This window comes from Petromyzon marinus, chromosome 16 (genome assembly GCF_048934315.1).
Source record: "Petromyzon marinus isolate PM22_M1 ecotype Great Lakes invasive population chromosome 16, UKy_Petmar_22M1.pri1.0, whole genome shotgun sequence".
In the NCBI taxonomy this organism is placed as follows: Eukaryota; Metazoa; Chordata; class Hyperoartia; order Petromyzontiformes; family Petromyzontidae; genus Petromyzon; species Petromyzon marinus.
Window position 1 is genome coordinate 4,086,844 of NC_133682.1, and position 17,434 is coordinate 4,104,277.

A 17,434-nucleotide genomic window follows, 5' to 3' on the forward strand; every position below is an offset into this window, starting at 1 on the left:
TATTCATGAACAAATGCATTCTTTAATAATTTGCTGTAACAATTGAATGCATTTTAATTATACTTATTATATATTACAACTGCTGCAACAGGCCTGATATATTTTTTTCTTTGTCCTGCGTATTGTAACTGGTCAGGCGCACTATGCCGCGCGCGTAGACGACCTCGGTTTGATTCCTAGCCACGGTGACTATGAGTGGCGAGTGATATCTGAAACGGTACCCCCCGCCCCCCCACCTTCACCAACCCCGTACTGATCAACATGGTGCGGGAAGGTCTTCACCTAGGAGTGTATTTACATTAATTATTCTTATTATTATTATATCTTTAATATTGACGCTTTGCATCTTTAATTTGCAGTTGCTTATATGGTGGTGTGCACCACTATTCATTTATACTAGCGGGAAGTACTCGGCATTTCCCGGGGGAAACATATATTTAAAAACTTGTCTTAAAAACATAACATGTACATACACAAGTACTAAGCTATTGTGAAAGCCCGGCGTTCCGTTTGTCTGTCCATTTGTCCATCAACAAAATTATAAGAGGCTTGAAGAAATTCTGAATGAAAAAGTAATAGAAAGTGGTGGGTAAATAGTTGATCTAAAAGGTTTCCGAAAATTGTCGACCTCCCCCCCCCCCTCAAAAAATATTTTACCCCCCCGTAGGCAAATATACCTACACACCCTACATACAATAGAGTGAGTAGTGTCTAGTGACTCTGTAGTAGGATCTGACTCTACAGTAATAACTACTGACTCTATAGCAGTATCTGCTGACTCTATAGCAGTATCTACTGACTCTATAGTCGTATCTGCTGACCCGATAGCAGTATCTACTGACTCTATAGCAGTATCTACTGACTCTACAGTCATTACTACTGACTCTGCAGCAGTATATACTGACTATAGTGGAAGCTACTGACTGTAGTATGATCTACTGACTATAGTAGTATCTACCGACTCTACGGTAGTATCTACCGACTCTATAGCAGTAATTACTGACTCTGCAGTAGTATCTACTGACTATAGTAGTACCTACGGACGGTATAGTAGTATCTATTGACTCAATAGTAGTATCTACTGACTATAGTAGTAATTACTAACTCCATAGTAGTATCAGCTGACTCTATAGTAGTATCTGCAGCCTCTATAGCAGTATCTGCTGACTCTATAGTCGTATCTACCGACTCTGCAGCAGTATATACTGACTATAGTGGTATCTACTGACTGTAGTAATATTGACTGACTAAGTAGTATCTACCAACCCTACGGTAGTATCTATAGTAGTAACTACTGACTCTATAGTAGTATCTACTGACTGTAGCAGTATTTACTGACCATAGAGGTATCTACTGACTGCAGTAGTAGCTACTGACTCTATAGTAATATCTATGCACTCTATAATAGTAACTACTGACTCTAATGTAGTGCAGAGGAGTAGTGTGCGCAACCATGAGGGGGCGAACAGGGGGAGGTGCGAGCGAGTTGGCAGCCGAGGATGACGTCATGTCACGTGTGCTGTAAGGGGGTACACCTTCGGGAACAAATGCGGGTCCGAGCTAGGTGGAGAACCCGCCAAAGGGGTACTTAAGGGGGACCCCGTGACAAAGGCGTGGTCGTTGTGGGGAGCCAGGGCAAGAATTGGCTGGAAGAGGTCTCTCTTTCCTCGTCGCGGGGCGGTGTTGGATGAACCCCCGTCCCGGGCAGACGAGTGGGAGAGCCGACGGGATAGCCGAGAGTAGGGCTCTGAGCATTCAGTAAGGATTGTCTGAGAGAGAGTTTCTCCCTCCTCGTCGCGGGGCGGTGTTGGATGAACCCCCGTCCCGGGCAGACGAGTGGGAGAGCCCCAGGGGATAGCCGAGGGTATGACAACATAGTGTTTGGGGGTCTGGGGCAAGGACCAAGAATAGAGATCACCTACCTCTGGTGTGAGTTAGAGTGTTGTGTGCATCAGTGTTAATAAACGGCATCAGCCCTTATAGTAAATCCCGTCTCCACATGGTAGTACTGCACAACAGTAGTATCCGCTGACTATAGTAGTAACTACTAACACTATAGTAGTTTCTACTGACTCTATAGTAGTATCTGACTGTAGAAATATTTACTGACTCAATAGTAGTATCTGCCGACTCTATAGTAATACTACTGACTATATAGTAGTATCAACCAATTCTATAGTAGTAAATACTGACTCTACAATAGTATCTAATGATTACAGTAGCATCTCTTGAGTCTATAGTCATATCTGTTGACTGTAGAAGTATTTACTGACCGTAGTATCTACTAACTCTACAGTAGTATCTACTGACTCTATAGTAGTATCTACTGACTGGAGAAGTATGTAATGACCGTAGTAGTAGTATCTACTAACTCTACAGTATTATCTACTGGCTCTATAGTAGTATCTAATGACTGTAGTAGCATCTACTTACTGTATAGTGGTATCTACTGACTGCAGTAGTATCTATCGACTCTGTAGTAGCGTCTACCGACTCTATAGTAGTAACTACTGACGATAGTAGTATCCACTGACTATAGTAGTATCCACTGACTATAGTAGTAACTATTATAGTCAAAACAGACAAAACACACGATGACAGAGACCACCACAACCACCACCACCGCGTGGTGGTGGTGGTGTCATAGACTGTTGTGTTCTTAGCGAGCAGCAGCACCTATGAAGTATGGACACACACAGACGCAGGCACCAACACACAGACAGACAGACACCAACAACAACAACAACCGCCATTCGCCACTAAGTGGCGGTGACATCACCACGACGCTTGTGCCAGGCTATGTGCATCTTGAGGCCACATGAAGTGTCGAACTCCCGCTGGCAGGAGCTCATGGGGCAGACCCAGGTGTCACGGGTCGACTGACTGAGATGACTGGCTGATGCACCACCTGTGCCCCCTACTGTGCCAATTTGCTGTGCTTTAGCCATCCGGCCCTCCGCTCGTTGTTGTGAGCGTCGCTCCTATACCTTCCGTTGTTGTTGGAGGGTGACTGCCTCCAACTGCCCAGCAGCATCTTTCACGAGCCTCCTCCACAGAGGCCGATCTTGACTCCGCTGGTACCAGTCATCGGCAAGTCCACTCAGATCCACATCCTCCTGTATCGCATCACTCCATCTCTTCTCTAACCCATGCCGCGCCCATTTAGCGCCCTCTATCCAGCCGAACAAAAGCTGTTTAGGCATGCAGTGACTGGGCATGCGGGCTACATGACCCAACCAACGCAGCCTTGCCTGCCGGAGGAGCTCACCGATGGGACTTTGCCTAGATCTTTCAAGGATTTGTGAGCTCCTCACACAATCCAGCCTGGTTAAACCCAGGATGGATTGTAGGCAGGCCAGCCTTAATGTTTCCAATCGGCTGAGATGCTCCATTAGGGGGGTCCACGTTTCGCAAGCGTAGAGAAGGGAGGGAATGACCATGGCCGAGAAGACTTGAAGCTTCGTGCGGAGCGACAGACCAGGTAGCTTCCACACAGCGTTACGCAACCGATGAAAAGATAATGCCGCTCGATTTATTCTGAATGAGACCTCTGCTGTCAAACCGGAGCCGGTCATGAGCACACTGCCCAGGTATGGGAAACTCTGCACTCTCTCCACAACTGCCCATCACCGATTGGGAGGGGAGTGGAGTGCCCGATGGTACAAAATACCCAGGCAGGTGCTTAGTTTTGGTGGGGCTGATGGTAAGGCCCCAGTTTTAGAAGCAGTGCCTCCAACTCCTCCTCTGAGTGAGCGGCAATTACCAGATCAGCATACATAACGTGGTTGACCAATAGGGAGCCATTCCTTGACCGTACCCGGGCATCGATCAGCCTCCCATTGTATCTGTACCAGATGGAATTCCTCTTGTACAGCCATCAAAGGCTTCACGAACTACGAGTAAAAAACATATGTTAAATAATGTGGGAGCCAGAAGACATCCCTGTCGCACCCCAAGGTGAACAGGGAATGGCTCCGACTCCCAGCCATGTAGTTTTACCCGGGCCCGCTCACCATCATGAAGGTTCTTAATGATCGTGAGCAGAGGGTCAGGGACTCTGAAAGCACGAAGAACAGCCCAGAGCCCAGGCCTACTGATGGTATCATAGGACTTGACCAGGTCAATAAAGCAGAGATGTAGGTCTTGTTAGAATTCCCTACACCTTTTCTGCAGCAAACGGACAGAAAATATGGCATCTGTGCAGGACCCCCCTTTCCTGAAACCACATTGAGGCTCTGCAAGCCTCTCCTCAGTGTGCCTGGCAAGGCGATGTTGAATAATCCTTGCCAGGACCTTTCCCGGCACGCTGAGGAGTGAGATGCCCCTGTAGTTGTTACAGTCTGTGCGGTCCCCCTTCTTAAAGAGGAGGACCACAAGGGCATTCTTCCAATCCTGCGGAACCCATCCAGTGGTCCAGACTGTTGTTATGATGTCGTGTAGGACAGTCTGTGCACAAACGCCACCCTCCCTCAGCATTTCGCTTGGGAGATCATCTCTGCCCGGTGCCTTTCCTGGTCTCAGACTCTGGATCGCCTTTAGTACTTCCTCAACAGATGGCACCTCAGCCAGCAACTCACATGGGGTGACTTCTTTTTCGAATATTTGAGGCACTGAAGCCTGCAGCAGGGTCATCCCCACTTTGTCCCACAATGTTTTACATGTTCTTTCCCCTAATGATGGTAATAGGTGTGGCGCTGCACGTTACTTTTTGTGGAATTAAAGAGCGATTTGTGATCGCGGGCCATGGAGGCAGACTCCATCTCCTCAGCAACCCACGACCACCACCCATCCTTGTAGCGCCTCACGGCTCTCCGAACCTCCGAGCAAAGGCAGCGGTAAGCCTCCTCATTCTCCGACGTGGGATGCTGTAGCCGATGAAAGTGGGCCTGTCGCTTTTTCTTAGCCAGCTTGAACACCTCTGTCAGCCAGGGTCTCTGGGGAGGTCTGGACCGTGTACCCAAAGCAGCCATTGCAGCTCCATGAGCCACAGTCCTAAACCTCGCCCATTGGCCCTCGACATCAGGAGGAGTGGGGGATGATGCCAACCCCATCCGCAAGCGATAATGAAATTCTTGCTTGCAACTTTCATCAGCTAGCTGAGACCATTGTACTATGGGTTTGAATGGGGTCCTGGGTGTACACCCACCACCTGAGTGTAAGAATGGCATGCGCATCTTACAGCTGACAAGTCGATAGTTAGTGAGCAGATCAGCTACACGGTAGGTCCTGGTGTCAAGGACATGGGCCCGCATCTGCTGTTCCGTCACTATATAGTCCAGCAGATGGTCTTGCTTGGACCTGGCATGCATCCATGATGTTGTGTGGATGCGCCGATGCCGGAACAGCGTATTGGTAATTACAAGCCCATGGGCTGCACAAAATCTAGCAGCCTCCTGCCATTGTTATTGAGCTGATCTGGCCCATGCCTTCCAATCACTCCAGACCAGGTGCCAGCATCATGACCAAATCGGGCATTGAAGTCACCCAACAAGATTACTCTATCCCGAGCGGCCACTTTAGCTAGCACCTGTGACAGGAGGTCATAGAAGATATCTGACTCATCGGCCTTGCCTGCATCCCTCCACGGATTTTCGTCTTCGGTGGGGGCATAAGTAACCACAACCACCATTCCTTGCCTCTGGTTGATGGCAAGGCAAGCCCAAAGTAGCCTGGGGTTTACAGCTTCCTACACACCACCACACTCCCATGCCCCCTTCATTCTTTTGTTCAGAAGAAGAGCCACCCCCTGTTGTTTGGCAGTCTCCTGCCCCGAGTAGAGGACTGTCGACCCCCCATGGTGGCAGGAGCCAGAGCCGATCCACTGGACCTCCTGAATACCACAGAGATCCAGGCGGTACTGGTCCAGATCCCGACAGAGGAGTGGCAGCCTCTCCCCTGAGTGAGCGTTCGAACATTCCACGTGGCAACACGTAGTATTTTGTTGTTGTTTCTGGAGGAGCCCTGAGGGTAAGGATTCAGTCTCCTGGTAATGTCAAATGGGGTTTGGCCAGGAGATGTCATAGACGTCTGTCCCCCCGGGGCCTCCGGCACAAGCTTATTAATTAGATATTTAAACGCGGTTTTGTGGTAGATAATTGAAGGTGGAGGGGTTACCAGCCCCTCGCACCCGTCCAAAGCCCACATTTGGCCGCTGTGGTGGTTACAAATGCCAAACTCCATGAGGGGAAAGGTCAATTTTAATTGGCCCTCTCCCCACGGCACTGCCCACCACAGTGTTGCCATCTGGTACCAAGAGGAGATAGGAGGTTGTTTTTGTCGGACGTTTCACCAGTAATTATAACTAACTTAATCTATACTCTTTGGTTCTATTCGGTAAAGTCACGTAAAAAAATTCACGATGTTTCGGCCACAATACAAGTGGCCTTCATCAGGTGAAGGGACCGTGCTGTCATGAGGACAGCATTGGAGTGAAAACAGCCAAGCCCAGGTCGCATCCTTTAAGCTGTGTGGGAGGAAGCAAAACGCTTGACAAAGGAATTAGCATAAAATGAGCACGATGTACATAGGAGGTGCATGGGCCATGATGAACCAGGAGCGGGTGGGGACCATGATGGACCAGCAGCGGGGGGGGGGGGGGGGGGGGGAGTAAGAGTGAGTGAGTGGAGTGAGTGAGTGGAGTGAGTGAGTGAGTGGAGTGAGTGGAGTGAGTGGAGTGAGTGAGTGGAGTGAGTGAGTGGAGTGAGTGAGTGGAGTAAGTGAGTGGAGTAAGTGAGTGGAGTGAGTGAGTGGAGTGAGTGAGTTGAGTGAGTGAGTTGAGTGAGTGGAGTGAGTGAGTGGGCTGAGTGAGTGGAGTGAGTGAGTGGAGTGAGTGAGTGAATGAGTGAGTGGAGTGAGTGGAGTGAGTGAGTGGAGTGAGTGAGTGGAGTGAGTGAGTAAGTGGAGTGGAGTGGAGTGAGTGGAATGAGTGGAGTGAGTGAAGGGACCAGACTGTCCAGAGGACAGCGCTGGAGTGAACACAGTCAAGCTCAGACCGCGACCTCTAAGCTGTGTGAGAGGAAGCAGAGCGCCCTGACAAAGGAATTAGCAAAAAAAATAGCATTTCAATGGCGGACTTAGAATGAAGGACGATGTAGGGGGGAAGCATGTGCAGACCAGCGAGGGGGAGAGGGGGAGCCCACATATTGATGGTGTGAAAAGGGAATTTAAGCAGCTGCAAAAGTTTGGGATACCACTACTTAAAAAATATACTGTACCATTGAAAATTAGTTTCATGTTTGGTTTGATTCAGAACATCTTTCCAATGGTTACTTAATTGATGGACCAGGAGCGGGTGGGGACCATGACGGACCAGCAGCGGGGGGGGGGGGGGAGTAGAGTGAGTGGAGTGAGTGAGTGGAGTGAGTGAGTGGAGTGAGTAGAGGGAGTGAGGTGGAGTGAGTGAGTGGCGTGAGTGAGTGGCGGTGAGTGAGTGGCGTGAGTGAGTGGGTGAGTGGAGGTGAGTGAGTGAGTGGAGTGAGTGAGTGGAGTGAGTGGAGTGAGTGGGTGGAGTGAGTGGGTGGAGTGAGTGAGTGGAGTAGTGAGTGGAGTTGAGTGAGTGGAGTGAGAGGGAGTGAGTGAAGGACCCCCACCCCCCCCCGCTGCTGGTCCGTTATGGTCCCCACCCGCTCCTGGTCTATCATGGCCCATACACCTCCTACGTACATCGTGCTCATTTTTATGCTAATTCCTTTGTCAAGCGTTTTGCTTCCTCCCACACAGCTTAAAGGATGCGACCTGGGCTTGGCTGTTTTCACTCTAACGCTGTCCTCATGACAGCATGGTCCCTTCACCTGATAAAGGCCACTTGTGTTGTGGCCGAAACGCCGTGAATTTTTATTTTTATTTTTTGTTGTTTTTTTTTACGTGACTTTACCGAATAGAACCAAAGAGTATGGATCCTTCCAGTCACGAAAGCTTTAAATCTATAATAGCTTCATCTAGCTTGTACTCGGATTGTAAATGTTGTGGCTTGGCTTCAACACACTGGTGTGCTGTACTAGTGAAGAGTTGGCATGTTTTGTTTACGTGACATCCCTTACTAGTTGGCTGTGTCGGGTGGTGGTGGGTTTTAACGACATATATATTTACGCGATCTAACCCAAAAACCTTTATTATGGACCACATCAGTACCTATGAAGGCTAGAACTACACACACAGAGACATCACACACACACACAGACACACACAGACACCACATCAGTACCTACGAAGGCTGGAACTACACACAGGCACTCACAGACAGACAGACACCACACACACAGAGACACACATAGACACCACACACAGACACACACAGGCAGACACCACAGTACCTACGAAGTCTGGAACTGCACACACACAGACATACACACAGACACACATCACACGCACACAGACACCACACAGACACCGGATACACGCAGACGTGGCGAGGCCTAGTCCCTTGCAGAGCCCCCGGCCTCACCTAGATTGCCCAGCTGGCCGAGGTGGCACCTTGGCAGGCTGGGCTGCCTCCCCCCCCCACGTACGATCCCCTCGCCCGATCTACAGTAGTATCTACAGCCTATAGTAGTAGCATCTAGCAACTCTATAGTAGTAAGTGCACACATTGGGGTGGGGGGGGAGAACATCACACTGTGAAGAATTTACCTCAGTCTTGTGTGGATATATTTTGCATTTTGAACGCGAATGAGAATTCCCCCACCGGCTTTGTCGTGCATGTGCAGATGCCCACTTTGGCGCACGCTCAGCGGCGTAATATAATAATTAATAGTACTAAATTGTTCATTCAACTACTTTAAAGTTGACGGATGCGAAATACAAATAGCGCTGGGTCACCACGGGGCTTATCGCGTGGTACCTGGGTACTTTTTTTTAAAAAAGTAATCCCCACAGTTCGCGAGTTAAATCCGTTGCAAGTTTCGTCCACACACAGACAGACAAAAAATGACTTTTACACGTAAGAATACAAGACATGTGGTGAGGTAGAGTGCGGTTACTCCAAAATATGACTGTCATGGAAGAGTAGGCCAAAATACCATTGAAAAGATATTATAAACTAAGTCAAAGTTTGGCTGCCTTATAATTGTACAGCCATTTTAATTGCTTTCAGTGGGTTGTATGTACTTGTGCATCTCTCCCTCCGAACCCCCTGCAGCATAACAAAAGGTGGCTTAACTCAGCCCTCCCCCCCACCCACGTCCCTTCCTGGCTCCCCCCCCCCTTAACCTGTATATAATCCCGGCTGTCTCAGAGCTGTCCACTTGACACAGATATTCTGCTGTGATTGTTCCACCTGAAGACGGAAGCTTGTGTTGCCTCCGAAACGTCGTGATTTAATTTAGTTGTATTCTTTTATTTTATTTTACCTACGTGACTTTACCGAAAAAAAACAAAGAGTACAAAATACTCTCTTGAGGGGCTCTTAAGCTTGTCCTCTAGTGGCGGTTGAGTAAGAAATCACAGAACAACAACTATAATTTCACATTTAGGTGGTCAAGCCAGATAACCGAGTCAGGAGCAGCAGAGTGTATCGCTCCAATGTCTCCTTCGATTTTGTGGATCGGGCATTGCATCGTTATACGTTGTACGGTCTGTTCTGGATGACCACAGTCGCACATTGGAGAGTTTTAAATGTTCAATTTGTGCATCAGGTATCTGCATCTGCCACGGTTTGTGCGAATGTGATTTAGGGTGGACGATGAGCTTCATGGAAGATCAAACCCAGGGATCTTCCGCATTGGGTCTTTCACAACGTATTTGTGGTTGACTTCTTTTGAACTCCATTCGGCTCTCCAAGCTTCATCGGGGTTGAATTCGCAGAAGCTTGAACTAATTGCTGGTAACGGTCGTGTCTACATTGTTGAATGTCCTGGGGAAAGGTAAAGTGGCTGGGGTAAAAAAACCTGTGCGGGTCAACTAACATTTTATTTGTCACACTTATTCAGTTACATTAGCGATTACCGGTTGCACACAAGGGCACATGCCAGGAAATTGGGGTAAGTGGTTTGGCAAGAGGGCACTTTCTAGGGATTGGGGCACATTGGCAAGCAACAGCAGTGGGCTTCAGCCCAGCCAGTGCCTGGTTTCTGTAGAGTTCTGATTACAACACGTCCTGATTACGTGGTACATATTAAACGTAAATATGAATTTAAAACATTTTAAAGTTACATTTTGATTTAAAGCTTTTCGTGACTGCAATAATTCATATTCTTAGCTCTTTCGGTAAAGTCACGTTGAAGGGAAACAATAAAATAATAAAATATATCTAAAACAATACAAATTCTCACGACGTTTCGACCATAACACAAACGGTCGTCATCAGGTGTGAAAAACCAACACTTTTTTCAAATGTTTCTTGCCGTTGGTTTTTCAAACCTGATGACGACCGTTTGTGTTATGGTCGAAACGTCGCGAGAATTTTTATTGTTTTATATATATTTTATTATTTTATTGTTTCCCTTCAATGTGACTTTACCGAAAGAGCTAAGAATATATATTTTTAAGTTAAGTTGAGTTTTTTCTTAAGTTGAGGTTCGTATGTGTCTGTTGAGTTTAAGTAGATCCCCCCTTGTAATAAACCGTTATATATTTTTTTAAGTTAACATTTTAAACAAGGAAATGTGACTGCGTTGAAATGTTCGTAGGTAATGAAATAGAAGATACGAATACTTTTTTTCAGTATTTTGGCTTATTAATAATAATAATGGTAAGAACAAGCATTGGTGAGGTGTGGTGGCATTAAATGCTTTTGTCATGACGACCTTGCTTTTGGATCGTATACGTAACTTTGTCAATTCGTTTCTGGATGAAGGCTTCCTCACTGTGTCATTTGTGGGTTTGTTTGTCCGTAGTTCACTACACTGACCAGTGCAGCTTGGTAAAGGCTTTGGTAGGGCCATTGCCAGTCCACATTTTACTCAGCACCGCAATACTATCCAGATATTGAACTCTGGTTGCTGGGTTCATAGTGAAGTCTACTTGACACTGTGCCACTGTTCCAGCCCATTTAGATATTTATTTTTTGGAAAATATTGTCACAATAAATACAAATTTACACGGGTGGAAAAGACATGAAGGTGTCTGAAAATGAGACCTGTGAATGTATTCAAAGCCCTGCTATATTGTTGGAAATAGATAAGTTATTATGAGATGGTGAGCTTTTAGTTAAGCCATCATCCAGGCGTGAATAGACAGTGTTAATTAATGGCGATGGTAATAAAACATAGCCTTAAGATGTATAGAAATAATTGTTTCGTGAGTTTTTGCTGCCTACTCACTGTTTGAATGTCTGTGTCAATGACTTGCCTATATTGTGTAAGCCTTCAAACGAAGTTGTTCTAATGAACATTACAGAGTAGGCTGCCCTTTCTGTTTGCTGTCGACGGGGAACTTGTTTGATTAATAATGCATTGTTTTTGTACAATGAAAGGAACCGAACTCTGTTGTAAAAAAAAAAGATCAAACACTTAGGATTTACTTTTACAAAATAATGTTTTCATTTACAAATTCTGTTTAATATATTTTTCATACATTAAATGCAATGTTATGATTCTGTCATCTCAGAAATAAAGTTGCGCACCTGATTACTTATTTATTAACAATAGATAAAAGTAACATTGGTGCTTCACAGACATATTATTACGTATCATTATTTGCGTACATGACCTACAAAAAAGTAAAAATGCAGCCCTGGAATGACATGATTACGCCGCTGCTGGCACAAGGGCCTCAGAGGGAGCCCAAGAGGGCCCCTCTCCAGGGTATTTTGGTCTAATCTGCCACAATTGTGGTGTGAGTACCCACACTTTACTCCACCACCGAAACACAACCTGCCAATTGGTTAACTGTAGTGTACCTATTTATGCTGCAGGGTGGACATGGGTAGGGGAATTAAAAAAAAAAACCTGCCCATCGTTTCAACTTCCTTACCAGAAGACGTAAGTGAACCGGCGACCTCTGGACCATTATGACAGCAGTATGTCTATACACGTGCTCTAAGAGCTCTCAACACGCCATTGCCTTACTTTGTATCGCAGTTTTCCATTTGCGCTTTAAACCTTTGTCCTTCCATAAAAAAAACAACCGTGACAAGCTTTATATCGTGTGATACTTCACGTGAAAGTTACAATTACACGGGAATTGGCAAAATAATTGAGTGGAGGGCATAATTCGGAGACTTGAGCCTCGAAGGCCAATGGAGGTTTAGTTCTGCGCAAAAGGATAGGTGGATGACGCGGTTGTGAAACAAAAACTTTGAGCCTTTGCCCATCACAGAGAGGCATGTGAATTATTAAACAAGCACATGGATGGGGAATTACTTTATCCCCACACATGCTGGAGCCTCCCCGAGGCCCTGCTGGATGTGTTTGCACACAAGCTCCGACCCCTTCTTATCTCCCCGGTCCCCTATTTCAGCTGAGCTGCTGAAAATGGAAAGCCATATCAGTTTACTGTCCATAGACTGTGCAAAATCAGCCTCAGGCTGTAAACTAGATATTGATCCTTGTCCTCTTTCTGTGCACATGATTAAGGATCGACTGATAGCTTGTCAAACCAGTTAAGGCACGGTGTGTTTTAGTTGCGTTGTCAGCATTTCTTACAGGTATAATATACACGTACGAATGGACTAATTGGGTCAACACGCATGTATTCTTCAGTTCCCTTCTAAAGAATAGGCATTTTCTTTGCGAATGACATTGAGCGGAGAGAGAGACAAAATTGATACGACAAATGTGTCACTAATGCGCATTTAGAGCAATGCAGTGTATAGTAAACATTAACTACTTTAAACATGCTTTGGGTTGCTTGTTAATCATAACTCTGTCCCTTCAATGCCAGAATTGCCATAGGCATTGGGTGTAAAGAGGCCCCTTTACACACTAATTGTCAATGATTGTAGCAAATACGTGCAGCCCCCAGGCTGTGGCTAATTGTTTGAGACACTGGCCAATCAAATCATGAAGCCCCCCTCACCCTCCCTCCCCCACCATTCACATCCCATGCACGCTCCATTTACCACTGGCTGGTACAGATCCCTTATGCAATGCAATTTATTTTTTAAATGTGCCACATGAATGATCACTTGGAAATACAGACGTGTCCACTGCAGGTTTGCCAGAGTAAATGAGAGATTCTTTACTCGGAAAATTTGTGATTTAGATTATTTTTTAAATTCAGCTTGTTTTTGAGTTTACTTTTTTAAAATACTGTACTTATATACAAAGAAAATAACAAACTCAGCAAAAGTGTGTTTATGTAAACATTATATGGCCATTACAATTAGAATATAAACTATGCTTGCATAAACCCAGCAGATGCCCTGCAACAAGCACAGCAGAAGATTCCTTAATTCTATTATCTTTTGCCGAAATTGTTGCCACTGGAATGGAGCTGCAAGCTTTAAACATCATACCATTCTTGTGCGCTTGGTGATTTCTAAATACGGGATTTATATAAACAGATACAAATATACCCTGTATAGCTTGAACAGACTGTTGGGGCAGAGCGTGGTGCTGGCCACCCACCGCCTCGTGAGCCGTGTTGGCCTTCATAGGTGCTCGCTAACAGTACTTGCTCCAACAGTATAGTATCTATAATTATACACATACACACAGAAGGCAAATGATAACAAACCGACTCATTAGATTAGGGTGGGTGCCCATCACTACACTTGTGACCGATACAAGGACACATCCAAACGCATTAGTCCTTGCGCGTTTTTGGCTTGTGAAATTACGCTTAAATACATTGTTAGTGCTGAAGAAACACGCCCCAGGCATAAGCTAACATTATGAATCAGACTGAAATTGAAGGTGATAAAGGTGCAGCCTTATGCCAGCAGTGCTCCGGCCACTGCTGGCCTCCTCTAGAGGGACGTCTAGAGAGCCCCCTAAGAGGATATGTTTTGGCCTACTCTTCCACTTTGGCCAAAAGTGTTGGAAAAAGTTGGGAATACTTTACCTCACTATACACGACCTGACCGATTGACCGAGTGGTATCCATTCACAACTACAGTGATATGCGGACAGCACAGGCGTGGGTGGGTGGGGCTTAAGAAACTTGCATTGTTTCAACCGCAGCACTGGTGACCTCTGGATTCCAAGTCCAAAGTACAAATTCTAAACTATAAACTATTAAAATTTTACCAGGTAGGACCCACGGAGCTATGTAGCTTTTTTTTATTAAGAAGCGACATGGTCATCACAAATGATAGCTCAACGAAGTGGCTTATGTGGAAATTGATAGCAGCTAAAGACTCTAAACGTTGAATCTAAACATGGAGGGAAAACCCGAAGGACCTGGATAAAAATCCACGGGACCACGGAGAGAACACGCAAACTCCAAATATACAGCAGGCGTCAGGGTCGGGATCGAATCCACGACCTCCTGTATAGCGGGCGAGGTGGTTAACATCTCACAGCCACCGTGATGATGATGATGAGAGAGAGACACGCGAACTCCAAATATACAGCAGGCGTCAGGGTCGGGATCGAACCCACGACTTCCTGTATACAATGCGAGGGAATTACCATCTCACAACGTTAGGACACCAGTAGAGTCTCAACTTGCATTGATGTGTTTTGATCACTGTCACAAAAGCGCTGAAAAGGATACAAAATAGTGCTAAATATGTACCATGCAAAACTACCTCTTGACTTTTCTCGATTGTAAAGGGACTTGTATGAATGTCGAGAATGTATATACCCTGGTAATTTATTTTTGACACCTTTCTGTGTGATGTCATTTTGTTGTCCCAGGATGATCCTTCTGAAGGAATAAAAGCACCAACAAATGTGTAACCTTACTTGTTAAACTCTATTTTGTCTCCTGTGTGAATAGTAGCTGCCAATCGACTCAACGTGATAAGTATATATAATGTGGTATTAAAGCTTTAGCATGGCAAGTGTTTTTTGTCTTAACAGCAGGGAGTTTTAGCCTTTCCACTGCATATTCCAGTTAAAGACTGCTCACAAAAATACACCAGCTCCTCTGGGTGCCACTTAGTTACTTCCATTCAATCAATGGGAAGGCTGCTACATAGAACCACCGTTAGTACTTTGAATGCTCTCTCTGCCGGAGCGAAGTGAACCACCTCGACACAATGGATGTTCCCTGCATTAAAATGTGTTACTGCAGGAGGTTAGTACATTTTTGTCATTTCCTTAAATGGCCAATACACATTGGGTACCTTTGTGTTGATTTATTTATGGAATCACTTTTGAAATCTTTGCACTTGGGTAAAGTAATAGGAGCTGGATTTGCCCAGTTTTTCCACCTACTTTTGCAGTGACAATACATCCTGTGCAATTCAATGGGTGAGGAATGGGGTATATTACTAATTTAGGACGAGTTATGTCTTCATTACCTCACGGTGAAATAGTGAATGCAAATGGAGTCATACATTGATATCAATCCCACAAACATCATCGTGAGCACTGACCAGATAATGCAACATTCAAAAGCCTCCACACGTCTCCATCTGACCAATTTCAATGCACCGTTACATCTCTTAGTTCTCTCCTCCGTGCGATATGGAGCCCGTCGTCTTCACAATATTCACTCAACCGTTGAGAAGAATCCAAGGAGGTAATTATAAATCAAAGGGGGTATCTAAAGATAGATCTCCCTGTGCACTACGGAGTTGCAAGCCCTACTCTTGGGCGACATACAACTTATTAACGGCACTGCAATGGAAATGGGCCCCTCAACCAGCGCATTTCAAACCCGGAGACAAGCCAGCCTTAGCAGGGCCTCCGCAAAGCTGTACCTGCCCAGCCTGTACCTCGACCATGCTCGTGCCACGCTATCATTAATACGGCCTTTGCCGGCGGGGGTGGGGCGGTGCTGGGGGTGGATATTAATAAACACATCAGGTGGTGAAGTGACAGCCAAGGGCAAAGATGGAGGGGGAAAAACGCATGGATGCTCTTCATTGTTCAGCTAAAAATATGGAATCCGATGTGCGTTTCTCACCACAAGCATATCCTATGCAATCTAAGGTCAAGTAACTGGAATTTTTCTCCACGAGTCTCCCCCCACTCCCCGCTGTCAAATTATTCCATTCTCCTTTCTTGCGAAATTACGTGTTTGGATGCATAGTTATTTATATATATTCCAACTGTCTCGTGTGTGCATTTGAATATCATTATAGGTGAAAGTGCAAAAGAAACCAGAATGCATCTTCATGCATCCTCGCCAATTATCATATATGAACAAAATCTGAAAAAAATGTGAAACACAAGATGGTATTTGGTAAAACTAAAATAAAAAACTAAACACAGCGCATATCATATCCAAGGGCACAATTATACACATTGCGTTATTCAGGTCAAGAGTGCCGCACTTTTAGTTCAGACAGACACACAGAGGTATGCGGCTTCAGTGTTGAGACCACGACACATCGCTATCTTCGGTGCCATCTGCCTTTGTTACTGGACTCTGTGGCTGAGAGAGGGCTGGAGTGGGGCAATGAGTGGTGATGCCTGACAGGGTGATGGAACGCACAGAGTGGGATTACTCTATAACGCTAAGTCGGATTTGACTTCTGTCTCTTTTTGTGCTCAGTAGTCCATCATGGGGGATAACAAAGGTGCACTCGTGCTCCTATTGTAGATATATCTGGAGCATTTGGAGGGGGTTTTTTTCTTCTCCTCCTCATAGCCAGCAAAACAATTTAGAGGTCTGTGTGTCATTTGTGGCCGCTGGTCAATTTACAAAAAGGTAGCACTGAGTCTGATTCGATGCGTTTTATTGTTTGCATGTGAGAGCCCATATAAAAGACACACGTTCTTTTTTTGCAAGGGAGCATCAGTTTATATGGGTGTATGGGTGGGGAACAATTGAATCAATTATAATCGGTGATACGTGCATTGAGTCGCACGTCTAGCATGTAAGGCCTCAGCCGACCCCCACAAAAGCAATGTCCACAACAATGGAGGAACTTTAACTACATTTGATGAACAATAACGCAATTCCACAATACTTGCGACATTACGAAATCCTTTCCATGACTTCAATCACAACCTCCATCCACGTGTGGCCAACCACATCTCCCCAGTGTTCTCACATCTCTCCGGTAGCACGCCCTTTGCAACAGTCACCTCTCCACATGCTCTTCCACCCCCCCACCCCAGTTCTCCCACACCACTCTACAGAACGTCTTCACAACTCCACACCTCTCCACATGCCCCCCCCCCCACCAAACCGGATCTCTCACACCTCTCTGCAGAACGTCTTCACAACCCACCACCTCTCCACATGCTCTCCCCGATTCCTCTGTCTCCTTCCAACAGAGCTCACCAGGTGCTCCTAGATCTCCATCCAACATGCAAACGTATTGCGTGTATTCATACGTTTCTGCCGCTTATCCCCTCGCATGCATTGTTTTTCAAATGCATAATTCATCCGGACTATTATTGTTGGGCAGCGGTGAAGCACAGTGGAAACGCTTGTG

At 45.8% G+C, this 17,434-nt stretch overlaps 1 long non-coding RNA gene across 1 annotated transcript in view; it reads left to right on the forward strand.

The window, feature by feature from the left end:
- The window catches only part of LOC142924732 (uncharacterized), a 156,673-nt gene extending 141,893 nt beyond the window's left edge, over positions 1–14,780 (forward strand). The window contains exon 4 of the long non-coding RNA XR_012941804.1: positions 14,739–14,780. This is a non-coding gene — a long non-coding RNA (uncharacterized LOC142924732). The remainder of the gene's footprint in view (positions 1–14,738) is intronic.
- The last annotated feature ends 2,654 nt before the right edge of the window (positions 14,781–17,434 follow it).